This window comes from Rhinoderma darwinii, chromosome 6 (assembly GCF_050947455.1).
Source record: "Rhinoderma darwinii isolate aRhiDar2 chromosome 6, aRhiDar2.hap1, whole genome shotgun sequence".
Taxonomy (NCBI): Eukaryota; Metazoa; Chordata; class Amphibia; order Anura; family Rhinodermatidae; genus Rhinoderma; species Rhinoderma darwinii.
In genome coordinates this window covers 112,140,257-112,152,872 of record NC_134692.1, presented here as the reverse complement: position 1 = coordinate 112,152,872, position 12,616 = coordinate 112,140,257, and the positions used below count along the sequence as shown (strand labels likewise).

Genomic DNA, 12,616 nt, shown 5'->3' with positions numbered 1-12,616 from the left:
AAACCTACGGATAAAAACAGTCTGCTACATTATAGAAGCAGTCATCCAAGGAGCACGCTACGATCTTTACCAAGATCACAGTTCACAAGAGTCTCTAGGATTGTTTCTAACATTGACATTAGAACTACTAGACTACAAGAAATGTCTACAAAATTTGAGGAGAGAGGTTATCCTATATCATTGTTAACACAAGAATTAGATAGATCACTGGCGACCAACAGCGCAATATCACTTATAAAAAAACCTAAACAGAATAGATTTCCGTTAGTACTCACGTATCACCCAATAATACCCAAATTATACCAGAACATTCGGAAACATTGGTCAACATTACATACTGCTTATCCTCAAATTACTGAATTTGCTAACCCAGTGATGATGTGCTCCAAAAGATCATCTAACATTCGTGACCGTCTCATTAGAGCTGATATTGGCAGTTCTATAAGGGTCCCCAGACAAACTTTTTTACAAACCAAACGTAACGGCACTTTTCCCTGTTTGCATTGCGCAAGTTGTTCTAATATTATCAAGGGGGACAAAATTCAACACCCACACAGTAATAGGACCTTTTCGATAAAAGGCTTTTTCACATGTGATTCCAATTTTGTGATCTATCTAATTAAATGTCCTTGTGGTCTTGTCTATGTGGGTGAGACCACACAACACATCAGGGATCGATTGTCTAGTCATAAATCCACTATACGATGCAAAAAAACTTGGCTACCCCTTCCGGACCATTTTGAGAAATTTAATCATAATCTTTCTCAACTAAAATTTCAAGTTATCGAACAGGTACATAGACCCAGGAGGGGAGGCAACCATATCAATTTACTTAAAAAGAGAGAATCGTACTGGATTCATACACTAGAGACTCTGTCTCCTAAAGGTCTTAATAGAGAATATGATCTTCTTTCCTAGATATTGTTCACATTTCATTTTTGGTATTCCCGTTTATAATATATATTTAATTTTTTCCAGGCTCGCTAGAAAAACACGAGATCGATTAGATGACCAGATACAGGTACCATAAAACCGGTTCACCCTTTTTTCCCCCCCCTTTTTTTTCCCCTCTTTTCTTTTCTTTCCTCCTTTGTTTCCCATTTTCCCCTTTCCATATGTGTCTCCTCCTTCTTTTCTGGATTGTACTTCATATAAAGATGTTTTATTATTATTATTTCTTTCTTTCTTCACTACTAATAAAATTCATTTGAAACCACTCTACATACTATTCATATATTTATCATAATAAAATTAACTATAATCTCTTTTCAATAGTTTTATAATATGCACGATCACACTGAGCTTAATCCACATATACATCGTTTATATATGTAACTCATTAGGATTTCTGTAGTTATATACCTAACTAATATACATATACTGTCCTACTATTCTATTGTACTATATTGATTATCACAGCATCGTAACATCATCTTGGCGTCATTGACCTTTAGTATCCATCTTAAATCCAGCTTGCGTCTCAAATACACACTGTTGCCAGGCTGAGTGCGCTTGTGCTGGAGTGTTACTTGCGTTCCACATACCGGATATCCGGTATCGCCGGGCTATATCTACATCTCATGTAGGGACTCCAGCATCAGACATTACTCTGACATTAGAGCGTCTGGCAGACGCCGCTGCAGCCTATACCATTAGTACCACTACATTCAGGTATGCTCGCTTGTTGATTTAATCATTTAGTTAATCATTTAGTTCTTTTTTTCATTCATGCATTCATGTGTTCCTGTCCTTTCCCCACCATTTTCTCCTCTTCTGCTTTGCTTGTTTGACTCTGTGCACATTGTAACACCGGTATTTTATGGTATGGTCTCAAGTGACTAAGTAGTAATACCCCCTTCTTGATATTATTTCCTCTTTTCAATACCCATCGTCATAATTAAGCGACATGATGTTTTCTTTGAGCTATATTGTTTCTATCTTCATAGAAGTTTTTCCTAACATGATATATAAGCTACATTTAATTGAACATATTATGGATATCTACATAATACTTATTTGACATATATATTGTCATAATACTTACCGTTACCATGATGATGCATATATTTATTGTTGATTATGGCAATTTTCTGTACCTTTTACTATCGCTAGAAAAGGATCTTGCAATTACATTGTTTTCATATGTAATGTTATTTTTCATTTGTTTGTTGTGTTTTGATGCATTACTTTGTACAGTATATGTAGTATTGATTATTATTTTTTCTATAGCGATTGTGATAAAGGCCTAGGTTGGGCCGAAACGTCCACAACGGAATCGCCAAAAATCGTATGACGAAATTTACGAATTAAATACAATAAAATTATTTTGAAAATCAAGGATTACTAGAGTGCGTTCAGGTTTATTCCTTGAATATCCTGCAAGACAACGCTCATCATTGCAGTCCATGGGAGTTGCAGAGTAAACTTGCCTCATCTCATGGGGTAATACAAAGATTGGATGACAAGAATAGATCCCATCACTTCCCAAGCGGATCCAGGTCAGGCAGGAGGGCTTTGTGCCCTTTAGGTCGGATTCACACGAACGTGTGCGTTTTGCGTGCGTTGCAGTTCTGTGTGCCATCAGTGTTGGCTGCGTGATTTTCACGCATATGTCATCCTTATCAAACGCATTTTTGCTCTTTAGAAAAAGAAATGAAGGAGGTGGTTTTTTTTCCTTCATTTCTTTATTGTTGCGCAAATCACGCGCGACACACGGATGTGCTTCCGTGTGCCGTGCGCGATTTTCACGCACCTATTGACTTCAATGGGTGCGTGATGCGTGAAAAACGGCCAAGTATAGGACATGTCGTGAGTTTTACGCAGCACACACGCTGCATGAAAATCACGGACTGTCTGAACGGCCCCATTGACTAATATAGGTCCGTGCGACACACGTGATTTTCATGCACGTATCACGGACGTTAAATACGTTCGTGTGAATAAGGCCTTATTCACACGACAGGGTCCCGCCCGAGTGTCAGCCGATAGAATCGCCCGTTTTTCCCGGCCGGTTTGCGTTAGTTTTGCATCCGTTCCGGGCCGGGCATATCTGGACAGTGACATCAGGGGCAACTCCTGAAGGGGAATCCCCATGTGTTCGGGGATTCCGCTTCAGGAGTTTCCCCTGATGTCACTGCCCAGATATGGACAGAGACATCAAGCGTTCTGTCCAGGAGCAGAATCCCCGAACACACGGGGATTCCGCTCCTTCAAGGAGCTAAAGTGGGGCTAGCACATAGCAGAGCAGGGAGTTAACTCCCAGCTCTGCTATAGTGGCGTCGCTACAATAGCAGCAGCTGCTAGCGGCGCCATCGAAGGTGTCGCCGGGCCAGGGCGCTTTTAAAACCAGCAGGGGAAGGGAGCCAGCGCAGCGCTCCCTTCCACCTGCTGTACACCCCGGCCCTGCCACACCGTGTACAAAGTACAGCCATTCGTCCAAATGGCATCAACTCCTCCTCCTCCCATGCACTCTGCGCTGTAAGGAGGGAGCGAGCGACGGAATACATGGCCATCACTCAGGACACATTCCGGTGATGGCCATGTATTGCCCGGCCCCATAGACTTCTATGGGCGGCCGGGTAAACGGCCGAAAATAGGACATGTCCCATTTTTTGACGGCCAGGTTTCCCGGGCCGTCAAAAAAATTGCTCGTGTGAATAGCCCCATTAGGGGTCTATTGTTCCTACAGCAGCCGGGTGACGGCCGTTTTATGAACGGCCGTCACCCGGCCGGGAAACCCTGTTGTGTGAATAAGGGCTTAGAGCGGTTCAAGACACTACAGTGAAAACTATTCTTAGAAACGCCTAGAAAACAAATGTTTTTCTAATGTCTTTGGACTCCAAAAAAGCTGTTGCTAGGGCTGCTTGGCCTTTTATCTCTACTTATTTCCAAAAGGTTACATTACAATGGGTGACATCCACAGGCACATGCGCAGGGAGGGCACGCTGCCGATGGGAAACCCCATTCACTTGCATTATATTCTACTTTGAGATATTCGGGTTGCACAACAAACGTGTCATGAGTGAACCTAGCCTAGGGCCTTATTAACACAAAAGTGTCTGTTTTGCGCGCATAAAAAATGCAGCGTTTTTCTTGCGTTGCTTTTCCGTGTGACATCCGTGTACGGTGCGTGTCTGCGTTTTTTACACGCATATGTCTTTTGTTTGTCACGCGTTTTTTTACATCAGCAAAATAAACTGAAGGAGGTGTTTTTCTTTTTCTCATAATTTCTTTAGCAACTGTTGCGTGACTCACAAACAGCACACAGATGACGTCCGTGATTTTCACGCACCCATTGACTTCAACGGGTGCGTCATACGCAAAAAACGCAGAAGAATAGGACATGCAGTGAGTTTCACGCAGGGGACACGCGCTGCGTGAAAAACACTGAATGGCCTCATTGAATTGCATAGGTCCGTGTGACGTCCGTTCTTAGTTTGGGACTTAAATGGGTTTTCGAATATATTTTACTAATATTTTATGTCAAAATTAAATAAACTTCCTAATATGCATTGTGTCAAAAATCAGAACGTATTTGTTCCTATTCACCCTACCTCTGGCCGGCACCCTATGAGGAATCCGTGAAAACGGTTCCGCACGGGTGCAAATCAGCAGTGAAAAACGGCTGTTTTTCATGCCCGATTTGAGACACGCTTGTCTGAATAAGGGTATGATAAAATAAGGAAAAACAGCTCTATAAACGGCCGCAAAAAAACGCTTCATGCTTAAAAAACGGCTGAAAATCAGAGGCTGTATTCCCTTGAAAACAGCTCCGTACTTTACAGCTGTTTTTCGTGTGAACATACCCTAAGGGTATGTTCACACGGCCTATTTACGGACGTAATTCGGGCGTTTTTGCCCCGAATTACGTCTGAAAATAGCGCCTCAATAGCGCTGACAAACATCTGCCCATTGAAAGCAATGGGCAGACGTTTGTCTGTTCACACGAGGTGTATATTTACGCGCCGCTGTCAAATGACGGCGCGTAAATAGACGCCCGCGTAGAAGAAGTGACCTGTCACTTCTTTGGCCGTAATTGGAGCCGCTATTCATTGACTCCAATGAATAGCAGCGCTAATTACGGCCGTAATTGACGCGGCGTTCAAGCGCCTGCACATGCCGGTACGGCTGAAATTACGGGGATGTTTTCAGGCTGAAACATCCCCGTAATTTCAGCCGTTACGGACCCCCGCCGTGTGAACATACCCTAAGGCTTAAAGGGGTTTTCTAAGTTAAAACTGTAAAACTTTCGAGTTAAAACATGTATGGGCTGTTCTGTTATACAGTCAGGAACACGCATGCGCGGTCCCAGAGAGAACAGCAGGGACCGCGCCTGCGTGTTCCTGACTGTATAACAGAACAGCCCATACACGGCATGTCACTAGCGACGTGCTGTCTACCAGGCAGAAACTTTTAAAGGAACAGTGTCACGAAAAAAATATTTTTTTACATCAGTTTGATTTTAGTGTTTTATTAAAAACTTTTATATTTATTTGTGTGTTTGTGTTTTACTTTTTTCTATTTTTACACTTTTTCTTCCCTATGGGGGCTGCCATTTTTTTTCCCATTTCTGTATGTGTCGATTAACGACACATACAGACATGGAATACGGCAGCTACAGTCCCATAGTGAATGCGAACGAGGCCCATTCCATCCACTATGCTGTACGCCGTCTGTGTGGGAACGACGCATGCGCCGCTCCCACACAGTCCAAGTTGAACTGTTCGCCGTACGGCGCCATTTTCCTGTAGACCGGAAGTCGCGGCCGGACAGTAAGATTACTACTTCCGGTCGTGGCTTCCGGACTTGTGCACTTGGAGCGGCGGTAGCAGACGGAGCGGACGGATCGGAGGGAGCGGCGGCGGCAGGAGCAGGTAAGTTAGGTCTGTGTATGTACGTGTTTTACTGTGTGATTACTAGTGTATGTAAACCTACTACACTGTGTTAGCTCAAAAAATGGCGACACACAGTGTAGGAAGTTTGACCGTTCAATCCCCTCGTTTCTCCCGGCACTAGCCAGGATAAAGGAGGGGGGGATTCTGAGAGCTCACTAGAGCGAGTGAGTTTTCTCAAATTTTGCAGCATAAAGCAATGTGGTTGCTTTACCACATGCAATCCTGCAATTTTGGGAATTGCTCCCTCTAGTGACCAGCACTGGGAAATATTATAAATTAGAATCTAATTTATAATATTTCCTGACTCGTGAAAAAAATAAAAAAAATTAGAACAATGTTTAATCACCTATACACTAATTGTTTAACTAAAAAAAAAAAAAATTTTTTTCTAGCGTCACATTCACTTTAACAGTTTGACCACATGATGGATATACGGCTGGTAAATACAGCGGACAAAGAGACTGACGTCACCAGACATGTGCCCCATGGAAGCATCAGGAAACCGGGCCAATTTTGATAAAGTAAGTGCATTACAAATGTAATCACATTCCTAGGTTTAAAGCACTGACACATAAAAGTTTTAACTCTGAAAACCCCTTTAAAGAGGCTCTGTCACCAGATTTTGCAACCCCTATCTGCTATTGCAGCAGATAGGCGCTGCAATGTAGATTACAGTAACGTTTTTATTTTTAAAAAACGAGCATTTTTGGCCAAGTTATGACCATTTTTGTAGTTATGCAAATGAGGCTTGCAAAAGTCCAAGTGGGTGTGTTTAAAAGTAAAAGTCCAAGTGGGCGTGTATTATGTGCGTACATCGGGGCGTTTTTAATACTTTCACTAGCTGGGCGCTCTGAAGAGAAGTAACATCCTCTTCTCTTCAGAACGCCCAGCTTCTGACAGTGCAGATCTGTGACGTCACTCACAGGTCCTGCATCGTGACGGCCACATCGGCAACAGAGGCTACAGTTGATTCTGCAGCAGCATCAGCGTTTGCAGGTAAGATCGACTTACCTGCAAACGCTGATGCTGCTGCAGAATCAACTGTAGCCTCTGGTGCCGATGTGGCCGTCACGATGCAGGACCTGTGAGTGATGTCACAGATCTGCACTGTCAGAAGCTGGGCGTTCTGAAGAGAAGAGGATGTTACTTCTCTTCAGAGCGCCCAGCTAGTAAAAGTATTAAAAACGCCCCGATGTACGCACATAATACACGCCCACTTGGACTTTTACTTTTAAACACACCCACTTGGACTTTTGCAAGCCTCATTTGCATAACTACAAAAATGGTCATAACTTGGCCAAAAATGCTCGTTTTTTAAAAATAAAAACGTTACTGTAATCTACATTGCAGCTCCTATCTGCTGCAATAGCAGATAGGGGTTGCAAAATCTGGTGACAGAGCCTCTTTAACGACACATGACGAAAATACACGTCATGGACCAGGCGGGTGATGTTTGGTGCGGGCTCATGCGCTGAGCCCGCTCCATACACCGCAGCTGTCAGCTGTGTATTACAGCTGACACGCTGCTCTAACGGTCAGGAACAACGATCGTGCTGTTCCTGGCTGTTTAACTAGTTAAATGCCGTGGTCAACAGCGGCCGCGGCATTTAAACCGTTAGGAGGAGGGGGCGGCCTATATGACAAAAACAAAAACAAACTCCTCAACCCCCTCGATATCGCCAAAGAATTTGCCAACTACTATTCTTCTTTGTACAATTTACAGGACGACCTTAACACTCCCCATAGAGGGTATAAACGACTTCTTGGAAGGTATGAAATTGCCTTCAATTTCCAGCGACCAACTAAAAATCCTGAACAGAGACCTATCGGATAGGGAAATCACAGAGGTGATAAAATCCTTAAAACTCAACAAATCTCCTGGACCAGACGGTCTCCCAAATGAATATTACATAAAATTCTCACACATACTATCTCCTTATCTACTACAATGTTTAAGGACTATAGTATCTACCGGCTCCACTCCTACTGAGATGCTACATGCAATAATTGTCACTCTCCCCAAGCCAGGGATATCTCCAGATACAGCGGCAAATTTCAGACCAATTTCTCTACTAAACTCTGATCTTAAAATAATGGCTAAACTGATGCCGAACAGACTCATATCCATTCTCCCCTCCTTTGTGCACCCCGACCAAGTAGGTTTTATAAAAGGTCGCCAAACCGTTGATGGAACGAGGAGATTTGTTGACTTAATTGACGTTGTGCATTCTCGTGGGACGCCTTCTCTGCTCCTATCTCTGGAAGCGGAGAAGGCCTTCGACAGAGTCCACTGGGGATATTTGAAAATGGTCCTTCAGAAATTTGGCTTCAAGGGCTCCTTATCAGCAATACACTCCCTATACTCATCACTGACTGCAACTGTATACTCTTCTGGGTTTATGTCCGCTCCTTTCAAAATCACAAATGGCACCAGACAGGGATGTCCCATGTCCCCTCTTCTTTTTGCGCTATTAATGGAACCATTTGCTCAAGCCATTAGATCCTCACCTCATCTCTCTGGGATTTCAGTAGGCCAAGAAGACCACAGAATAGGGTTATTCGCAGACGATGTGATACTTGCTCTCTCAAATCCTGATTCCTCAATACAGACAGTTACCTCAATGATAAAACAATTTAGTAGTGTATCATACTACAAGATAAACACATCCAAAAGCCAAATTCTTAATCTAGGGATACCCCAAAGAACAAAAAAGCTTCTAGAAGAAAGATTCCAATTCAAATGGGTTAAATCAGAAATGACTTACTTAGTAATTAAACTCGCATTCCCTCCATCAAAATTGTTTAACTCTAACTTTTCCCCTTTACTGAACACAATCAAGCTAGACATAGCCAACCTCTGAACACAAGGTATATCGTGGCTGGGCAAAATTGCGGCAGTAAAAATGATAATCCTTCCAAAAATCTTATATATATTTCGTAATATGCCAATCTTTATTCCCATATCGTACCTAAAACAACTCCAAAATTTGATACTCAGATTTCTTTGGAAGAATAAGCAAGCTAGAATCAAAGCAGACATATTGTATTTACACCCGAAAATGGGAGGTTCAGGATGTCCCTCCATACTGCAATACTACAGAGCAGCTATCTTGGACCAATTACGTTCACTGTGGTCTAATGACAAGTCCAAACGACGGGTTCAAATAGAAATGCATTCTTTGAAAACTCCCCACCTTAAAAATGTTCTACTTGCTGTCTCGCATTTACAATATGTACCTAGATCTCCGTTGTCCACTATAAAAGCCATATTATCCTTATGGCCTATTATAACCCACCAGAAGAACCTAATTCAAATGAATATTTATAAAAGCTCTTTAGAAGTGTTGGAAATCACAATTCCTAATCTCGATCTTACTAGCTGGAAGGAAAAACAGTTGGATAAACTCCACAAATTGTGGCATAATGGTGATTTCATTCTATTATCAGAATTGCAAAATACATACAATATTCCCATCGAGGACTTTTACAAATACCTTCAGGTCAGACATGCATTACAAAAAATCCCTCCTCCGGGAGACCTTCATTCCCCATCCCCACTAGAGAGATGGATTACTTATTCAAATAGATCTGATAAAGGTCTCTCTAAGCGTTATAAAATTTTGAATACTCCTATTTCGGATCATTTATGTCATATTAAAACGCTGTGGGAAGCGGATTTAGCTCTATCTTTTACTAACGACCAGTGGGCCTCCGCCCTCATGGCTACTACGACACATTCTAGATGTGCCAACCATACAGAAAATGCAAGAAAAATATTTTATAGATGGCACTTTACTCCAAATAGATTGTCAGGGTATGTGCACACGTAGTGACCAAAAACGTCTGAAAATACAGAGCTGTTTTCAAGGGAAAACAGCCCCTGATTTTCAGACGTTTTTTGAGCAACTCACTTTTTTCGCGGCGTTATTCGCGCCGTTTTCGCAGCGTTTTTACGTCCGTTTTTGGAGCTGTTTTCATTGGAGTCTATGAGAAAACAACTCCAAAAACGTCCAAAGAAGTGTCCTGCACTTCTTTTGACGAGGCTGTATTTTTACGCGTCGTCGTTTGACAGCTGTCAAACGACGACGCGTAAATGACAGGTCGTCTGCACAGTACGTCGGCAAACCCATTCAAATGAATGGGCAGATGTTTGCGACGTATTGTAGCCCTATTTTCAGACGTAAAACGAGGCATAATACGCCTCGTTTACGCCTGAAAATAGGTCGTGTGAACCCAGCCTCACAAATTTTCCCGACTATGTCCTCCAATTGCTGGATATGGGATAGTCATACAGGTACTTTTATTCATATGTGGTGGGAGTGCAAAAAAGCCAACACAGTGTGGCTCAAAGTATTCCAATTGCTCTCTGAGCTTTATGGCTCAAATATCACACCGAAGCCGGAATTAGCGCTTCTATCCATAGGTTTTAATCTATTTCCAGCCTCTTTTCAAACCATTCTTCAACACTTACTGATTTCCACCAGGCGTTCACTTGGAAGGAAAAGTCCTGCATCAAGATAGGAGATATTGTTCGGAGTATGAATGATAGTTGCTGGGTAGAATGTATGTCTGCATCTGCAGTCCAAAAATCTGCCGTGTTTCAGAAAAGATGGGATGTGTGGCTTAAGAGCAAATATAACCAATTTACCATTTCTCACAAGATCTGATAGCATAAAACTCACACCAGCACCTCCTATAGATGTTAAAAATTCTATAAGTCAGTGGAACTGACATCTCAGGTTTATTTCACATTATCAGGGTTTATAGATTTCGGTTTTCTTGTTCTTTTTTGTTTTTGTTCCAGTCCATCTAAATGTACGATACTGCTTGCACCACATGCAATGTTTCTTCTTTTTGATGTCAATGAAGCTGATAGTGTATAGGCTTGCCTAACCTTTGCTTGTGAATCAATCGTTACTCAATTGTATCTGTACATTTTCATGGCAAATTTATTTTCAATAAAAATGTAATGTTTAAAAAAAAAAAAAAAAAAAAAAAAAAAAGGTTGTAAAGAGAACTAAAATGGCAATTTGTTGAATTTGCAGCATCAGGAGGTCATATTTACAGAAATCAAAAGCTCTTTCAATCCAAAAAAACTTAGCAGGCCAAGTTACATGTTAACATAGGACCTCTTCTTTGATATCACCTTCACAATTTTTGCATCCATTGAATTTGTGAGTATTTGGACACTTTCTGCTTGAATATCTTTGCAGGATATCAGAATAGCCTCCCAGAGCTTCTGTTTTGATGTGAACTGCCTCCCACCCTCATAGATATTTTGCTTGAGGATGCTCCAAAGGTTCTCAATAGGGTTGAGGTCAGGGGAACATGGGGGCCACTCCATGAGTTTCTCTCCTTTTATGCCCATAGCAGCCAATGACCAGAGGTATTCTTTGCAGCATGAGATGGTGCATTGTCATGCATGAAGATAATTTTGCTACGGTAGGCACGGTTCTTCTTTTTGTACCACGGAAGAAAGTGGTCAGTCATAAACTCTACGTACTTTGCAGAGGTCATTTTCACAACGTCAGGGACCCTAAAGGGGCCTACCAGCTCTCTCCCCATGATTCCAGCCCAAAACATGACTCCGCCACCTCCTTGCTGACGTCGCAGCCTTGTTGGGACATGGTGGCCATTCACCAACCATCCATTACTCCATCCATCTGGACCATCCAGGGTTGCACGGCACTCATCAGTAAACAACACGGTTTGAAAATTAGTCTTCATGTATTTCTGAGCCCACTGCAACCGTTTCTGCTTGTGAGCATTGTTTAGGGGTGGCCGAATAATAGCTTTATGCACACTTGCAAACCTCTGGAGAATCCTACACCTTGAGGTTTGCGGGACTCCAGAGGCACCAGCAGCTTCAAATACCTGTTTGCTGCTTTGCAATGGCATTTTAGCAGCTGCTCTCCTAATCCTATTAATTTGTCTGGCAGAAACCTTCCTCATTATGCCTTTATCTGAACTAACCCGTCTGTGCTCTGAATCAGCCACAAATCTTTTCACAGTACGATGAGTACGCTTACGTTTTCTTGAAATATCCAATGTTTTCATACCTTGTCCAAGGTTTTGCACTATTTCACGTTTTTCGGCAGCAGAGAGATCCTTTTTCTTTCCCATATTGCTTGAAACCTGTGGCCTGCTTAATAATGTGGAACGTCCTTCTTAAGTAGTTTTCCTTTGATTGGGCACACCTAGCAAACTAATTATCACAGGTGTCTGAGATTGATTACAATGATCCAAAGAGCCCTAAGACACAATACCATCCATGAGTTCAATTGAAAAACTAATAATTAAATGTTTATGACACTTAAATCCAATGTGAATAATAATTTGGAACACGGTGTACAATGATCAGACCTAAATGTGCTGGTGGTCTGGGTGTGCCTTGGGCCTCCTACACATACTTATCTTTCTAATCTTAGAACACTTAAAAACCGCCATGTGTTTCATGCGTTTTTACTGATGTCTTTAGAGTCACATAAAGAAGCCTATAGGTAAAGCACCAGAAAAAAAAATAAAAAAATCGCCATACATAGAGCATGCTGCGTTTTTAAAAAAATGACAGTGACCCCAAAACACGCCACAATCCAAACCGCTTTCGCATATTTTACTATAGAACATCTAACCACAGCGTTTTTGGGGAGTAAAAAGAAAAAAATACACAAAAAGACGCCATAGTAAGCACTGTAGAGGAGATATATCAAAACTGGTGCAAC

At 42.0% G+C, this 12,616-nt stretch overlaps 1 protein-coding gene across 1 annotated transcript in view; it reads left to right on the top strand.

Annotated features, from left to right (window-relative positions):
* Window positions 1-974: 974 nt before the first annotated feature.
* BFAR (bifunctional apoptosis regulator) overlaps window positions 975-12,616 on the top strand; it is a 95,020-nt gene continuing 83,378 nt past the window's right edge. The window contains exons 1-2 of the mRNA XM_075830122.1: window positions 975-1,021; window positions 6,287-6,415. The gene's annotated coding sequence lies outside the window, so the exon portion shown is untranslated. The remainder of the gene's footprint in view (window positions 1,022-6,286; window positions 6,416-12,616) is intronic.